Source organism: Cydia pomonella, chromosome 8 (assembly GCF_033807575.1).
Source record: "Cydia pomonella isolate Wapato2018A chromosome 8, ilCydPomo1, whole genome shotgun sequence".
NCBI lineage: Eukaryota > Metazoa > Arthropoda > Insecta > Lepidoptera > Tortricidae > Cydia > Cydia pomonella.
In genome coordinates, this window is record NC_084710.1 from 18569053 (window position 1) to 18588000 (window position 18948).

The following is an 18948-nucleotide window of genomic DNA, read 5'->3' on the forward strand; positions in this document are numbered from 1 at the left end:
ACTACATAAGCCTACGGACCACAAACATGTGGTACGAGTATAAACTTATCGTAAATTGAAACATGGGTGGAGATGTGTTCAGGTTTTAAAAATACGATATTAATTTGATATTATATAAGTGAGAAAGAATTGTACCGAGATGAATATCAAATCAGCTGTAAGCAATATTGACAGGTTTAAGTAGCAATGGGCGAGACAAATTGCTCATAAGACTGAGGACTATTGGAGCAGCGGCGACTGCATACCGGAGGACGAAAATCCCCAAAAACTGCAAAAAAAAGTAAAATTGCACATCTGTAATATGTTAAGGCACTGGCTTTCCATGCACCAAAACGGGAACAAAATAAGTATAATACTATTTTAATAGTTCAACTTTTATTTTATTTTATTATTAAGTATTATTTTGGCATTGTAACTGTACGTATTGCCTGAAATAAAACTATTTTTATTTTATATCGTAGGTAGGCATGCGGGTTTTTATCCCACAGCCCAGTGTTTAGTCCATCGCATTTACCCGATAATCTAATTCATTTTAGATTTCCATCAACTCCCAAGACTCCTTCCACCCTGACCCTGAGGAGCTGCCTCTGTGTGCGTCCCATGACACGTACAAGGGCAGCATCCGCTCGGTGTACCCCGTACATCTCATTAATACATTCACTGCCAAGGTTTTTGTAGCGCTACGCTCGTAACCAATCCTGCGTTTTCCAGCTTTATAAAGTAGAACAACTACGCACAGAGGTTTCCCGGCACTCAATTTGTTAAAGTATAAAAAAGGAGCGCTACGTATTGTCGTCGGCTCCGCGCACCTCTTCCAAATTTCCGGAACACCATTATTCCGTGATGTATAAAGGCAAAAAAATATCAAATTAAAATCACATTTTCAAAACTCAAACACGCCTCCAATCCATCATCGGAACTCGTCGCATGTCGTTTAAATCCCGGCATTGATTTACGTTACGTTATCGTGGCCGGTTAGCAAAGCATTATTCCTCATGTTGCCACCGTGTCATTGGCAAAATGTTATAAATCTGTAAAGCCCGTGATACACTTTGGCGTGGTATTTAAGTAAATGTTTCGTCAGTTGTTCATTGTTTGCAAATACAATTAAAATTTAAATGATACAGCAAAAATTTCAAGTTCACACTCCATGCTTAGTGCGCGTTGCGATCAAATGTGAAAAGCGCCGGTCGTAGACACGTGCTACGCTTCGTAGCGCTACGAAACGTCTACGCGTCTACGGCTTAAGTAGCTGCAAAACAGTGGCGTACCGAAGACCGGTTCTGATTTAATATTTTGTTAAGGTTTTGACTAAGTAATCTTGTAACTAAATACTTGTACCAGGGGTTAAAACTAGAGCGTTCGGGCGTTCTCGGCTTCGTTTGCTTCAACTTTGCTCCGAGCAATTATTAGGGTTAGCAAAACTTGACGTTCCTTTGCGTGCACAACCACAGATAAGATAACTATATGAATTTTGACAACCCTAAATAGCCGAAAGGGATAGTTCCAAACATTAGAAAGGGACAACATGATTCGGCCCTGAATCGCTGGCAAACTTCGGTTTTGTAGAAAGTTTCCATTCTGTACGGTAGTACATATGAATCATGATTCGTTGAACTAAATTTTTCAGTATAGAATAGTCAAACAAGCGTGCACACGTTTTACTCAAAACTTTTATTAAAACAAAGGCTGAAATTCTAATATTTCCGCAGCTTTGTCAAACGGAGACAAACGGCCCTATTCGAAAAATGCAATACGGAAAAGATATGAGATCGTTAAGTTCTGGTTTAGATATAGATAAGTTCTCAATTAGATATCGTTTGTATGTGGTATAATTGACAGAAGCTGCACGATTCGGATGACCAATGTCACTTTGACGTTAGAATATCTTTGAAAGATCTTAGTCAGTGTTGCCAGATGGGTTTTGCGTTCCGTTACGTGCACCTCTTAAAAATAGTACGCAAATTCAAGTTGAGTACGCAGTATAAAATTTACGGTGCGTTCCTAAATAATATTAATCGGAAAACCACCGAATTTTATCGCTACTATAAAAATGTTGAAAATAGAACTTCACATATTTCGATAAAATATTTCTTGTTTAAGGAGACTCAATTCAATGCAAATTTGCCAACGGTGGCGTTTCGAAATGTAATACCGTCGCGGCGTCTGTCATACTTCGGTCTACTTAAACACGCTGCACGCTGCTGCGACGCGTCAGGGCCTACCGCGAACCACGTTCGACGTGTTGCCTCTCTGTCGCACTTATAAATTCGTACGTAAGTATGACAGGGAGGCAACACGTCGAACGTGGTTCACGGTAGGCCCTCTGTTCTGTGATTGTTAGGCAAACACAAACATTTTTTTTTACAACGGACGCCCACGAGTATTCCTCTGCGTTGAAGTCATTGTTGAAGTTTGAAAACTCATAAAGTTTTGTTTTGTGAGTGAAACCGTGAATAATACTAAATAAAAATGTGTGACAGTGATCACAGTGATGAAAATATGTTGCCCACTACTCCTCAGGAAATATTAAAGCCTTTTCCGTTTATGTTGTTCCGTTGTTTGCTATTTTGACAACTTGAAAAGTTTTATCGGCAGTTTGCGTGTTATTACTGTGAAGTGTTTGGCCAAACCGCCGCTACCACTTTTGAAAGGATGCCACCCAAAAATCCAAAAATGTAAGTTACACAAAACAAAAAGAATTTATTTGCAGAAAAATATAGCTATTTGCCAGTTCCTTTGATCGTTAACTTATGTGACTGTTTTTTTTCAGTCGCTCGAACGCAGCACAAATTAGATTGCTCGTTGAATACATGTCACAGCACACCCGGTTCGCCAACCGGGAATTTGACGGCCCTCTAAGGACCCCAGAGGTACGAGGCGCAATGGGAGGCCCTTGCACAGGCCTTAAGGGAGCACGGGCCCAATAAGTCAGTGCAGGCATGGAAAGTGGTAAGTAAATATGCTTCCCATAGTTAAGATTTCCATCACTTAGTCCGCATAGAAGTCTTCCTAAACAAGACACTTTTTTATAATTATATAATATTGAATGAAATTACAGTGCAATCTGTGCATAGTAATAAAATGAAGTATAATTGTTATTACTCATTAGTGGAAACTGTTTGGCTTGTGGATGTGTAATCTGATTAACTATGTGTGTTGTTTTTGCCTGTTTGTTTCCCAAAGGTTTAATTAAATAAATAAATTAACTATTTTTCGCACTTGTATCGTAATGGACTATTGCAATACATATTGTGCTACTTTACCGCCCTAGTGCAGTAACTAGCACTATACATGCATATATTGAAAAGTGCCATATGTACTGTAAGACGTTGTATGTACAATATACATGCAAAAAGGTAATTTCCTACTTTTTGCACTTGTATCGCAAAGTACTTTTAGAAACTACTTAGCCTGACATTAACTCAACAGATACAATAAACAAGACACAATAAACTCTTCATGGTCTTAGTTTAAGCAAAGAGAAATAAGAAAGCTTAGATTACTCACTTCATAAATATTATTAAGAAATTAAAATCAAATCAAATGTTCGACGACCGGTTTAGCCTAGTGGGTCACTACAGCAAAACTATACATATTAAATACCTTTTTTAGAAAACATTATAATAAGCAACTGACTCTTTGACCTGCATTATCATGACCTCAGTAATCATTAAGATGTTAATTTTATTAGTTATTATGTTGCTCAGAAATTAACATTAATATCAAAACATGCAAAACTCAAATAACTCAAACTGTTGAAAACAATATTAACAAATTGGCAAGTATGCTGAAATATAGTAACTAATCAATATTATTATTAGCTGTACATTTTATTACAGAAACAAACTGTTGTAATGATAAATGGAATATATCAATATCAGAAAAAATTTCATTATAAGTTCTACACGCTCTAGCTAAGAACTTATTTCTTGCATATGTAGTACGACCAAAGTTAATTGCAAATAGGTTTGTGGAGCGAGTTCGCCGATCAGGACATTGAATTGAAATTTTAGACAAGAGATTGGGAGAATCAATAAGGCCATGTATGATTTTGAACAAAAATATCTGATCTCGAATTTCTCTACGGGGTTGAAGAGAGAAATTGTCAGGGTAAAAAGATTTAACTTTATATTAAATTTCATTGTTCTGATAAATTTGTTCTGAATTTTTTGAATTGTGTTAATGTGAACATTGAAATGAGGATTCCAGACTGTAGTAGCGTATTCTAAGTTGGACCTAACAAATGCGTTAAAGAGAAGTTGCAGAGTCTTAGGGTTTGTAAAATCCCTGCTTTGTCGGAAAATGAATCCCAACATTCTGTATGCTTTTGCTGAAATTTTGTCAATATGTGAAATAAATTGTAGTTCGCTATCAAGATTTAACCCCAGGTCCTTCACTTCAGACAAAACCCTTAAATTTTTGTTGTTTAATGAATAATTATACTCTATCTTATTGCGTTTTCTTGTAAATGTAATGGCACAGCATTTTTCGACATTCAAGTACAGTTCATTCATAGAACAATATAAACTCAGTCTATCAAGATCAGCTTGAAGTTTCATACAATCATCACTTGATTTAATAATGGTGTATATTTTGCAAGGGCTTGGGACAACAAACATCTTACGGTAAAAACGAAAATGCTTATTTACCAAGCGTGTGTCCTAAGCACTCTTCTGTATGGAGCGGAATCCTGGACAACTTACGCAAAACAAGAACGCCGGCTGAACTCCTTTCATATGCGCTGTCTGCGGAGCATACTTGGCTTCACATGGAAGGATCGCGTGACAAATGAGTCTGTTCTAAGCGAGGCACAGCTCCATAGTATCACAGCCATACTAAAGAAGAGACGACTGAGGTGGCTTGGGCATGTGTATCGAATGGAACGGACTCGTTTGCCACGTCAAATCCTGCTAGGGGAGGTTGCAGACGCAAAAAGACTGGTCGGGCGGCCAATGCTGCGCTTCAAAGATTGCGTCAAGCGTGATATGGTTACTTTTAATATCACATGTAACCAATGGCAAAAACTGGCCGAAGACCGACCCGTATGGCGTCGTGCTATTCACGATGGTCAAGCCACACACGACGATGCCTGGTTTACCTCTTTAAGAGAGAAACGTATGAGGCGCCACGAGCAGGCCTCCAACCCTCGCCCACCTGGGCAAGCATACACCTGCCGCGTGTGTGGACGTGGGATCCTCTCTCGCATAGGGCTATACAGCCACGAACGCAAGTGTCGTTACCAGGATGCTGCTTAAAACATCTCACGCAGATGAAAAGGCCTGTTATTATTATTATTATATTTTAGTATCGGCATATAATAACAAGTCAGAAAATTTGAAACGAGTGGCGATAAATTAAAACACGACTGAAGGGAGTGTTTTAAATTGACACGAGTTGCGAATTACCTATTCGCACATGTATCGTACAACGTTTTACAGTACATAAGGTACCCTTTAAATGTTTGACACAGTAACGTAATATGGTAATTTTCGCACTAGTGCGGTAAAGTAGTACCATATGTACAGTCAGCGTCAAATACTTCGTAGTACACCATACTAAATATATGGTGTACCGAACTATTTGGCTACTTTGGTTGCTACAAAGTATTTGACGCTGACTGTACTGTAAAAGCTGTTTTAATACTATTAATAAGTATAGTTAGTGTATTAATTTTGCCATAATCGCATGCAGTTATGACTATGGGTTTAAATATTGTTGAATTTATATAGCCGAGTCCACACAGAGCGACCGAGGAGGCGCGTGCGTTTTCCTTGCCCGAGCGCACGTCTACACTGGCCAGTTTGTGCGTGAGAATATTGCCTCACGCGTATGCTCGCTCTGTGTGGACCCGGCTAATCATGTATAAATGACAACAGATTTTATTCTCTAGGTGGGCACCTGCTCCCCGCTGGTGCCCACCCTTGCAGAAGCTAGCATTTTCAGATATATTTACTTTTTAAGTTTTTGGTTTGGTTTAACCGGAATTATTTTTACCCGAGTATGAGAATGGGAAGGGTTATGATTTTAGCAGTCTACGTATGGATGCCGTATATATGCCGGTATGTTTTTGTTGTGTATAAATTACTAATCAATTTTGGTGAATGAGGTGTTTATAGGTTCATTTTTATGGGGTGACATAGACTACATAATAATATTTAACTGACTTTGGACAAGGAAGAGGTGCTATAGTTAAGAAAAAAATCATAGTCGGGTAAAAGTTTTTACAATCTTTTGCTTGTTTTCATTCTTATAACAAATATTTTAAACTTGCATGTGCTCATTGCCTCAGATTGACGACTACGTTGAGTTTTCGGGTGCTGGGAACAGTGTGGCTGGCAGCACGTTTTCTGCCACTGCTGAAAATCTCGTTGTTGTTCCAACAACCGCCACCGTTACTGCGGCCTTGCTCAGCGAACAACCCCACTTCTCCACCTCTCATTTGTCCTCGTCTCCCTCTCCTTCTGCCAGCCCTATACGCTCCACGCATTCAGTACTGCCCACAAGTCCTGGACTACCCGAACGTCCCTCTCTTGCCGCCCTTTCCGCCCGCTATGCCCGTCCCGCCCTTCTCGCTCGTTCCGCAATAACCGCCCAACCCGCACGTCTTGTCCTGCCTGCACGTCAAGTACACAGCTCTGTGTACGTGGATCCGCGCCCTGCACGCGTATCCACGTACACAGAGCTGTGTACTTGCCCCGCAACCGCACGACGGAACCGGCACCTTCGACAGCACAATTTAATCATCTGCAGCATGAGCATGATAATATTTTAAGAGTAATTAATTAATTTATGAACTAATAATTCTGTTTTAAGATCAGGTTGAGTACGAGAAACATTGTTTATTTAACTTGGGACAAGAAAAACAGTAACTTGGCAGTAAGAATGCATACATAAAGCCTGTAAGCTCCATACTTGACGTACCATTCCCTACAAGTGTTTCTCTTGCCTCCATATTTCGCTTACCCCATCTGACCTTATTTGTATTGATAAAACATACAAATAATAAATATATATATACGCGAGCAATCGCAAAATCTACATTTCGGGATTTCTCGTATCGTACAGTGCCGTTTAAATAAAATAACACCACCAACTACCCATAAGAGGGTTATTATGAAACTTATAATTAACATGCATTTTATTGAAAGGCTGGAATTTTATTTATCTTGAAATCTTGACCATGGTCATATGTTTGACTGGACGGTACACGGCAATGTTATTATTACTAATATATTTCATAACACTAGACTTATTCAATCCTAAGTAACCTATTAGCTTCTCATTCGTGTGCGGTATATATCAGCGTTTGGTAGTATCATAATAGTCAAATCTGGTGTTGGTTGTTGTTAATAGTTAAATGTTCATAAAATTTGACAACTTATTATAGTTATATTTTGTGTGAGTCAGTTATCATAACAGAAATAAGATATAAAGCTGTTAATACCGTAAATTGTGTATGGATATGTTTGACTCAAATTCTGTATTCCCACAATAAGTAGGTATACGGGGAGCCCGTAAGAAATCAGTGGTATATGAAGGCTTTCTTGTGCAACTTTAGTATGAGCTGGAACAAGTAAATGTAGTTATGTAGAACAGGTATGTAGACAGAGATAATCTCCATTGTGGTAGATGGCGCTATTTATTATGTGCTCTGTGATACCACTTAGTTTAAACTTGCTATAACATATTTTATGTTGACAGGATATCCTGAACGAACTGAAAATTTTTAATGAGGCGCAGAAACAAAAATGGAGTGTTTTGAAGGAGGGGCACGACTTGTTGGCGAATCGGTAAGACTTTTAATACTGATATCAAAGAAAATTTGAAACAGGTGGATTCTCAAAGAAACCTTTGTAGCCACAGTAAATTTACTGCAATTTTTCGACACATGATTAAAACTTTTAGAACGTCATTTGACTTTGATCCTTATCCGTACACTGATATGTGTATAATTTGTTAAATATCAAAAAGTGGCGCCATCTAATAGATCAAAGGCCCGGGCCGGGTTATGCCCGGTAATATGGCGCCCCTTTCTGATATTTAACAAATTTGACACATCAGTAAAAGAATAAGGATCAAAGTCAAATGGCGTTCTAAAAGTTTTAATCGTGTGCCTAAAGATGGCAGTAAATCTGCTGTAGCTACAAAATTTTCATTGACAATCCACCTCTATTTCAAATTTTCTTTGCTCATATCAACTAACAAATAAACGTATTATTTATTGTTTAAGTAGTATGTACTAGTAATAACACGCGAACGAATGAACAAGCACTCCTACCCTGAGGTTGAACTACCTGACTAATTATAGGTTCATCCTCTGACCTTTCCAAGGAGCAAGATCTTATTTTCGTGTATGAGAGCCTTTGGAATACAATATTATTAACGCCCGAATGAGTGCTACCGCGTTTAATTTCGCCACTAGGGGTGCTAGTGTAGACGGAGGTCTTTCGAAATGTCAAATGCATAGCTTTTTTATCGTGAATTTCTACTCCTCATTCATAATTGTGGTAAATCTTATTTCATCTTTGATTAGTTAGTCACCAAACAAAAGTAACTCAAATAGCCGGGTCCACACAGAGCGAGCATATACGCGCCAGGCAACTTCCTCACGCACAAAACGGCCAGTGTAGACGTGCCTCGGACGAGGCGGAGCGCGCGTTTTCCTCGCCCTAGTGCGCCGCCTCGGCCGAGGCACGTCTACACTGGCTGGGATTACCATCGAATCGTCTAATGTCGGTTTTGTTCCTTTGGGTTTGTTGTACCTAGTGACATGTTTTTTAAACGATTGCAACGCCATCTGCGAGTTGCTCGAGAGACTCAACTTACACACATATATGGATGTGGCTTCAAAAGTAATCACCGTTAATATCTCGTACCTTGAATAAAGGACCCACTTCTTAATTATTATTATAAATTATATTTTGGTATTGTTCCAGTATTAACACATTGGAGGACACCGAGATTATTGAGAACTTGGAAGACACAGTTATAATGGAAGAGGAAGACGTCTGAGCTAAGCGCTGTCCTCGCACCCTCCGTCTAGTTTACGTTTGCGGCCATATCAAAAATACACACCGTATGTTTATTAGGGTTCCGTACCAAAAAGGTACAAAAGGAACCCTTATGGTGCTATTGCTAAATATCTCGAGAAGTACTTAAGCTATCGATGTGAAATTTGGAATAGTAATGAATAACGCTGACCCAAACATATTGGATGTGTATTTATTTTATTTTATTTGTAAGTATTAATAATGGAAAATTCCCAATATGAAGAGGGGGTAAAATTGCAAAGTCTAGTTAAATAGGTCAAGTGGGGTATCATTTGAAAGAGCTCAAATTGAAAATTACAAAACAATTTTTTATTTTCATTGTGAAAAAAAAATTTACGTATGAAGGAAAATGTGAAAATAATACCATCCCCCCCCCCCCTCTCTCATCTCCGAAGTTTAAGAATAAAAATTGTTTTTTTTACATTGGTCAAGTCTTTCATGAGAAAATTTGAAGTTTGTACGGAACCCTCGGTGTGCGAGGTAAACGAACTCGCACTTGACCGGTTATTCTTATTGCCCATAAGGCCCGTCCTTAGATATATGTCAATGATTACGGTGATCTCGAAAATGGCTCAAATGATTTCAATTAAATTTGCTATATGGGGGTTTTCGGGGCGTTTTTGAGTTTTTACCTATTTGTTTTCCGAGCAAAAGGAATTAAAGTTTACTGATTTTGAAAACTGTGTTTTATTAGTAAAATAATGTTCTGATTACATTTCTTGAAAGAAAATACATACTTATTTAGTATATTACTACATAGAGCGGGAAAAAGGGATTTGGTTCATACACATTTTATAATATGGTTAACTCTTTCCCATTTTTCCTGTAGCCATAACAAAGTTAAGGGAATCTAAAGCATTGCGCATTTTTCTACGTTTTGTATATTAGGTAGGTATTTGTATCAGAATAAAACATAGTAATAAGCAAAATATGTATTTATTAGACGCGCACGCTTTTCCTGCGCCACTCTTAATAGTAGTCCGTTTTGCGCATGACGATGAGGAAGTTCTTGAGGAGCGTCTTCATCAATATCTCCTACGATTTCCTCGGGAACATTTCTGCAAGAAAAAGGAGAACATCGGTAAGAATATTAGAATTTAAAGAAGAAATCTAATCATCACTATAAAGAGTAAAAATGTGAAACTTTCTTCATCAATCGCTGAACAATGAAATTTATTCCATTTGCCCTTATCTTCATTTAATAGGGAATATTACGCGAAACTCTGCGTAGGGGTCACAACTACCACAATCCATCACAATCTGAGGGCCTCCGCTAGCTGACGCGGATTATCCGAACGGACGCCCCGTCTAATAACAAATTGTATGAATAGCGCTAAGTGGCGCGGGCGCGTGCGACGGAATTGGCCTGGGAGCAGGACCCGCGAGCGTGCGCACGCGGCGGGCGTCCGCGTCAGCTAGCGGAGGCCCTGAGGGTCTACCGCGAAACAAGAAAATTTCGTTACTTATCTAACCTCTCTATCACTGATGAGAATCTGCAATGTTAAGCTCACTTACCTATAATGTTGCATTATGTTGTATACTACGCAACATGCATTTATTATTGACGATGCCTTCGTCGGGCTGTAGTGTAAGACGCGGTCGTGGCCCAGGCACCGGAATACGTTTTTGAGGTACCCATTGGTACGCTTGATCGTGTTGCGCACGCGACAGTGCCAGACCGTGTACCTACCTTGCTTCTGGGCTTCCCGGGGCAGGATTCAGCACTGGCGTCATGAGCCATGGCTCAAGAGCATACCCCGAGTCACCTGAAATTATTATTTTTTGGTTACATAATACTTAATCATCTGAACAACTAACGAAACTTCCCCCTTGCTTATGCCTTTTTAGGGTTCCGTAGCCAAATGGCATAAAACGGAACCCTTATAGTTTCGCCATGTCCGTCTGTCTGTCTGTCTGTCTGTCTGTCTGTCTGTCTGTCTGTCTGTCTGTCTGTCTGTCTGTCTGTCCGAGGCTTTGCTCCGTGGTCGTTAGTGTTAGAAAGCTGAAATTTGGCATGGATATATAAATCAATAAAGCCGACAAAGTCGTACAATAAAATCTAAAATTTTAATTTTTTTAGGGTACCTCCCCTACACGTAAAGTGGGGGTGAATTTTTTTTTTCGCTTCAACCCTAAAGTGTGGGGTATCGTTGGAAAGGTCTTTCAAAACTAATAGGGGTTTTCAAGAAACATTTTTTGATAAAGTGAATATATTCGGAGATAATCGCTCCGAAAGAAAAAATAAATGTGTCCCCCCCCCCCTCTAACTTTTGAACCATAGGTCCAAAAAATATGAAAAAAATCGTGGAAGTAGAGCTTAAGAAAGACATTAAATGAAAACTATAGCGGACATGATCAGTTTAGCTGTTTTTGAGTTATCGCAAAAAGTTTTCCCTTCATAGTAAAAAGACTTCTTTAATTAGGTACTGATTATGCAAATTTGCCTATTTGTTTAACTCGGGTGAAAGGTACCATTTACTACACTTTAAGCTCCAGTTTAGCTTATTGTGACGGAAGAGTAACTACGGAACCCTACACTGAGCGTGGCCCGACATGCTCTTGGCCGGTTATTTACATTATGATAGGTATATTAACTTAGTCATGAACTATTTATTCTGTGGTCGTGATCTTAGTACATTTACTAACATGCACTTGCCCCATTCCAATAACCCGGGGTTAACCGGTTAAACCGTTAACCCAATGTGAAATTGTACTGGTAACATGGTAACTCCAGGGTTAACCAGTTAACCCCGAGTTAGTGAAATGGTGCAAGTGGTGCTAAGGGATTTAGAAACAGCGCGCCAAGCGGGATGTTTTGGAAACTCAAAATTCCATACAAAATGACAGTTAACGCAAACGCGTACGTCACGTCTCCCCATCGAATAAATTTACACTAGGTACAGATACACAATTTTCTGCTTACCCAGAAGGAAATACTCCCCAATGTGGCCATTGTACAATCTTCTTAATTCATCCTAAATGGACGAATTGTTAAATATGAAAGAGTCGTGCACACGGCCAGGAAACCTCGTGTTTACTGCCAAGATCTTACAGTTGACATCTGCAATCTGAAGATATAAGGTTATTTATATTCTTATTTGAGAATTGGTGACAACCAAGTAGTAACATATAAGTTATTATTTTAATGAATTATTATAATCAATCTAGATTAGGTACATCATTATCTTAGTCGATTTGTGTTAGATTGTCCCATAGTATTTATATTTCTTTATTTAATTATAATATACATACATTGTGGTCAGTGATGAGGATTTTATGATTAATATAAAAAAATCATTATTTGTAACTAAAATTGAAACTTACTAGCTGTACATTAAGAGCGTGAACGCCTTTCCGATTCAGATATTGCACTCCGTGTGGCACAGGTGGGAAATATTTTCACTTGAGTGCAGTCTACTACACCCAAGATATTTGGCAGACCATATGCATCCTCAAATCCTGAGGCAACTGATCGTCGGGACCGATCAGTTCCAGGAAAAACTATTATCCATTGGTCTTTAAGTCTGTAAAAAGGAGCATATTTTAGATGGCACGTTTTAGAACTTAACCTTAGTCAAACCTAGCTAGTATTGCAATTCCAGATTATGTATCCAATGTAACTAACTACCTGAACATAACTATCAAACAAACAACACTGATGCTTATTCAAAAAAGTAAAAACTACTAAGATAGCCCTAGTATACTCTCACAGTTTTTGATGCCTAGTAGTTCAGTGGTCCAATAAACATACCTTCTGTTCACAGCATCTACAAATTGTTCGAGATACTGTGGCTTACAGTCGTCTGACCAATAGATAAACCATGATCCTGACCAGTCCCGTGTTGATAATTGCCATCAGCCAGCAGATGTAATGCTGTTAGAATCTTATTTAAGTAGTTGTACACAGCTTAATTATTTAAGTAAATTTTTTCGCTTAAGAAATATTTAAATTTTAAGGTATAATGTAGCACCTCTGTTATGTTATAAACAACAATTTCACCCAAATATTTGTATCAGCTAATTTTGTGTGATTGTGCGGTAGGTATCTTAACATACAAACTTTTGGTACTATATGAGCAACACTGCAATATTATAGCTTTACCTTAAGGTGAGATGGCAATCCATCACCCTTGTGAGGCTGGAGGTCGGCGTTGAGTTCTTCACAAATATATAACACTAACTCCTTTCGTACTCTGTATATATGACGGAACTCTTCGTCCGGCATATCAAAGGGGTTTGCAGCGTCCCTCAAAGATCGTCGCTGAATCCTTCTTCTTTCTTTTTCCTCTGCAGCAGTTGCGAGCTGGAAGAAAAAAAATCTCGACATCCCTGCAAAGAAAATATTGACAATATTATATGCAGCGGAACTTTTTTTTTTTTTTGCTACGTCGGTGGCAAACAAGCATACGGCCCGCCTGATGGTAAGCAGTCTCCGTAGCCTATGTACACCTGCAACTCCAGAGGAGTTACACTACTAACTAACTAACTAACACTCAATAAAATCATAGAAAAACGGATACTTACTGATAATTTATACCTTAACATAGGTTTTTTCATGAGCTTTGCATCCACGACAACGCTTGTCGTGACCTAAGAAGCACGTAGATAAAATTAACTATATTGAACTGCCAAAATGGGATAATGTGTCAAATTATCCGACGACCATGTTATGCAAATTGTCGATTGTCATCTATCGCTGTCAAATGTGGATAACTCCTATTATCGTCTGCAACCGTAGTGTGAACGATAAAATCGAAGAAAACTGTCATTTTAACAACAAGATTGTCACCATATCGCGTGATAACTAAGACCATGCTAAGCCCGCAGCGTAATAAGAGTGTAGTACCAAGTACAATTCTTTCGATACATACTTTTTGCAGCCAACTGTACCTATGTTCAATTCAACTTCATGTAAGGTCAGCATGGGAAAGTGTGGCACACAGCCCATTCAGGTATGTGAGGCTGACATTGGGGTCTGTTTATACATTGATTAGTGTTTATTGCGAGTTCATACATTAGCTACTTGCATTAAATGGCAAATGTATGAACCTGCAAATAAATAATAAATAAATAAAATAAAATAGCCTTTTATTTCTTGCGAAATTTTAACATTTTAACATTGTTGTTTAGAGTTAAGTTAAAATAATTTTAGAACCAACATCAAAAAACTATAAGCAAACTTAATTACTTATAGCTTCCCAATGGCAGCTCTAAAACTATTTCAAAATGAATTTTAATATGTAGCAAGAACCCCGTCTTCACAGGTGAAGGCCTCCTCCAGAGTTTTCCACTCATCTCTATCTTGAGCTATTCGCATCCAGTTTTGACCAGCTATATTTTTTATTTCGTCTTCCCATCTAGTAACAGGTTTTCCTATACCCCGTTTCCCTAGTGGCCCTTTCCATGACGTAACATTTTTGGTCCAACGCTGGTCCGTTATTGCCTGCAAATAAGACTAACCAATTACCCTCAACACAAGCCTTATTGAGCTTACTGTGGGACTTAGTCAATTTGTGTAATAATGTCCTATAATATTTATTTATTATATCACGATTGTATAATAGTTATTTACGATACATTAGTGGCGATAAATTGAAACACGACCGAAGGGAGTCTTTTAAATCGACAAGAGTTGCGAATTACCTATTCGCACATGTGTCGTACAACGTTTTACAGTACATATGACCCTTTAAATTTTCGACATACTTAGTTACATAATGTGCTAATTTACACACTAGTGCGTAACACTATAGTAGCACCGTATGTACTGTAATAGTACATTACGATACTAGTGCGAAAATAGGAAATTCGAAACGAGTGGCGATAAATTAAAACACGACCGAAGGGAGTGTTTTAAATCGGCACGAGTTGCGAATTACCTATTTGCACATGTATCGTACAACGTTTTACAGTACATATGGGCCTTTAAATGTTCGACACAGTAACGTAATACGCTAATTTTCGCACTAGTGCGGTAAAGTAGCACCATATGTACTGTACATAGTTATTTGTGCAACAAGACAGGAAAGTTGGTTTTTCTTGCGAGTGTTGATTTTGAGTAAGCGAAAGATTCTATAATTGCATCACGAAGCGAGTGATTCTAAGTTAGAATCTTGAGCGTAGCGAGGGAGTTAAAAACACGAGATGTAAAATAACTGCTCTCGTGTGACACGCAACTTTTCACCTCAGTAGTGAGTTCATTATTAAAGGTTAATAAAATTAAACATCAAGTAAAGTTAACCACATTTATTTACATTCATGAATGAAAGGCATCATCATTATGACGAAAGCTTGTCTCACTCACTGGAGTGAGGAAAGTCGCATTTAAATTTCGGTGACAATATTTTTACGAAAGGGTGTAGCATCGGCGGTCGATACTGGAGCTGGGATTTTACGCGGTAGGCCGTACGGCGGTGCACGGTGTGGCGTTATTGTGGCGGAAATGTTTATTTACATCGGTTTCGATTGTGCATTGTAAAAGTGCGCGACTCGCTGCTGTAAAGATAGTGTTATCGGATCGTTCGCTCTTGGTGTTCTCTGTGTACATGCCCGTCGATTCTGCGGAGACTCTTACCGAATTTACGGAATGCCTAGGGGAAATGGCGGCAATAGTGGAGGAGTGCCAGGTAGACTGCGTCTTCATATTAGGGGATTTCAACGCTCACCCGGGCAGACGATTCGGTAAGGAGTTGTTAGACTTTTGTGCGGATGTTAGATGGCAATGTGCGGACATAGACATTCTAGGAGTGGCCTCGGATACATACACCTATGTTAGTGATATTAATGGTACTAAAATCTGGCTGGATCACTGTGTAGTATCTGAAGCGGCACGGAAACTAATACGGAGTATAAAAATACATTATGACGTGTACTGGTCGGACCATCATCCGTTAGAATTAGTTTGTAATTTAAATTTAATTAGAAATAATAATATTACAAGTAATATAGTACTTATGTAATAAGATTATTTGGGGAGAGCGTGACGCAGCACAATTGACATTATATGAAAATTATTGCAATGAAAAATTTAAATATATTGATTTTCCAATTGTAGCAGGATAGCCTAGGAAAAATTGCCCCAGCGATTTTGGGCCGAAACTGTAATCAAACGATTCCTTTTGGGGAGGTTATACTCTGCACAAAGTTTCATCCCTCTGTTACCCCCTGGGGGTGAAAAACACCCGACTAACCCCAAAACTGTTTTAATTATTTTTTCCTAAACTATGAAAGTGACGAATTTCAAATTTTGTACAAATATTAATAAGATCTATGATTGATCTATGTGCTAAAAAAATATTAACCCCCTAACCATTTAAACTCTTGTAAAAAAAACAAAAATAAAAAAAGAATCAACCTGTATATCAAGTTTGGCTCATGGTACCACACCATTTTTTTTTTTCAAAAATGAACCAGTTTATATTCTACATGATACAAAAGTTTCATGGACCTACTCCAGAAGGAATAACATTGCGAAATTAATATGTATTGGCTCTTTGGTGCGTACTATTCATTGAACTCCCACTAAGAGCCTTGCATTATTAATAAACAATGGCTTGCAACCGACCGCTGGCGCTGCTCGTGCCCGATTTGAAAAAGGTGGGGATAAAGAAGTATGAATCAAACTCATTTGTATTTATAAAAACATTTTTAGGGTTCCGTAGTCAACTAGGAACCCTTATAGTTTCGCCATGTCCGTCTGCCTGTCTGTCTGTCTGTCCGAGGCTTTGCTCCGTGGTCGTTAGTGCTAGAAAGCTGAAATTTGGCATGGATATGTAAATCAATAAAGCCGACAAAGTCGTACAATAAAATCTAATATTTTTTTTTGAGGGTACCTCCCCTTCACGTAAAGTGGGGGTGAATTTTTGTTTTTTGCTTCAATCCTACAGTGTGGAGTATCGTTGGAAAGGTATTTCAAAACTAATAGGGGTCTTCAACAAACATTTTTTGATAAAGTGAATATATTCGGAGATAATCGCTCCGAAAGAAAAAAAAATGTGTCCCCCCCCTCTAACTTTTGAACCATAGGTCCAAAAAAAATGAAAAAAATCGTGGAAGTAGAGCTTAAGAAAGACATTAAATGAAAACTATAGCGGACATGATCAGTTTAGCTGTTTTTGAGTTATCGCAAAAAGTTTCCCCTTCATAGTAAAAAGACATACTTTAATTAGGTACTGATTATGCAAATTTGCCTATTTGTTTAACTCGCGTGAAAGGTACCGTTTCATCCCTTGGTTAACAATTTACTATACTTAAAGCTCCAGTTTAGCTTATTGTGACGGAAGAGTAACTACGGAACCCTACACTGAGCGTGGCCCGACATGCTCTTGGCCGGTTTTTTAAAATTATCTTGGTTTCGGGTCCGAGACGTTGCGTATTAAGCATGATACGAGTATAATGATTAGTGGCTACGAAATAGTACGTTTATTTTAATTTCGCAATGTTCCTTCTGGAGTAGGTCCATGAAACTTTTATATAATATAGAATATAAATTGGTACATTTTAAAAAAAAAATGGTGTGTGTACCGTGAGCCAAACTTGAGATACAGGATGATTCTTTTTTCATTTTTGTTTTTTTTACAAGAATTTAAATGGTTAGGGGGTTAATATTTTTTTAGCACATAGCTTTTAGTCTTATTAATATTTGTACGAAATTTGAAATTCGTCACTTTCATAGTTTAGGAAAAAATAATTAAAACAGTTTTGGGGTTAATCGGGTGTTTTTCACCCCCAGGGGGTAACAGAGGGATGAAACTTTGTGCAGAGTATAACCTCCCCAAAAGGCATCGTATGATTACAGTTTCGGCCCAAAATCGCTGGGGGCAATTTTTCCTAGGCTATCCTGCTACACCCTTTTATGTATATAAATAATACGTATGCCCCTTTGTTTGATTTTTTAAGATTTTTCAAATATTATAAGTGTTTTTGATAATTGTATGGAATTTGTATTTTGTTCCACATCATTTGGCCTTTAACATCAATTAAATGATGGTTTGAACAGCGCCCATAACATTAAAGCACTTACGTAAATGACTAGTAAGCCCAATTCGAGAGCGGCAGCCGCGACCGCATGGCGGGCAGGAGAATGTCATGCCCGGTGACGAAGGTGGGAAAACAGCGCGCTGGTGTCTCAGTTCTCGCCTAGTGTGAAGGAGTTTAAGCCATGCTTCATCGTGTGCAACTACTCCATCTCCCAGGGTCTTCCTCCAGTGCTCGCGGTCTTCAGCCTCCCTTTCCCAGTTGGTGGGATCGATCCGGAAGGACAACATATCTCGCTTTGCGCTATCCTTTAAACGAAGCATTGGTCGCCCAACCGGTCGTTTCGCGTGCGCTACTTCGCTTAGGATAGTCTTATGGCTCCTCTACATGATGGCCCAGCGTAGGCCAGTCCTAGGGACGCATTTATGCGTTAGAGGGAGCAAGTGATATTGCTATCTCATTTCACCGCATAGCTGCGTCCCTTGGACTGGCCTACGCTGGGCCATCGTGTAGAGGAGCCCTTACGTGGCAAACGAGAGGGCTCCATCCTGTGCACGTGCCCCAACCACCGTAAGCGTCTCTGTTTCAAGACTGCTGTGATACTGGGTAAACGTGCGATGCTAAGTACCTTCTCATTTTGCTCCTATCTTATACCTAATAATAATAAATCGAAAAGAGGAAAACAAAGGGGCATAGCTATATATGGTTAATATACATGAAATTGTTTAAAAATATTATTCATAATGTCAATATTGAGGGAGGAAAATGGGGGAAGTGGTCGTCCACTATCCTCTAAAATATTTTGAATGTTTCAACCATAAACCTAGGTAGCAATTTAGCAACTTCTGCTAACAATCTCTGCACTACAATGTAGAATTTAAAATTGGGGGTAAAGTGTCTTTCTGATCGGTCACAAAAG

General features: G+C 38.7%; 1 protein-coding gene and 2 long non-coding RNA genes across 5 annotated transcripts in view; 1 reads left to right on the forward strand and 2 right to left on the reverse strand.

The window, feature by feature from the left end:
* The window catches only part of LOC133520741 (uncharacterized), a 409169-nt gene that overhangs the window by 292623 nt on the left and 97598 nt on the right, over window positions 1–18948 (reverse strand). The window lies entirely within an intron of this gene.
* On the forward strand, window positions 1724–9733 carry LOC133520735 (uncharacterized). Its single transcript, XR_009799802.1, has 3 exons — window positions 1724–2952; window positions 7705–7793; window positions 8940–9733. It is a non-coding gene; the product is annotated as an uncharacterized LOC133520735 (long non-coding RNA).
* LOC133520734 (uncharacterized) lies at window positions 9974–13363 on the reverse strand. 3 transcript variants are annotated; one of them, XR_009799801.1, is made up of 3 exons: window positions 13156–13363; window positions 10569–12577; window positions 9974–10111 (listed from the first exon to the last, which is right to left on the reverse strand). It is a non-coding gene; the product is annotated as an uncharacterized LOC133520734 (long non-coding RNA). The 3 variants fall into 3 exon arrangements; XR_009799800.1 differs by lacking the exon at window positions 13156–13363 and having other exon boundaries at window positions 10569–12121; window positions 12378–12694; XR_009799799.1 differs by lacking the exon at window positions 13156–13363 and having other exon boundaries at window positions 10569–12694.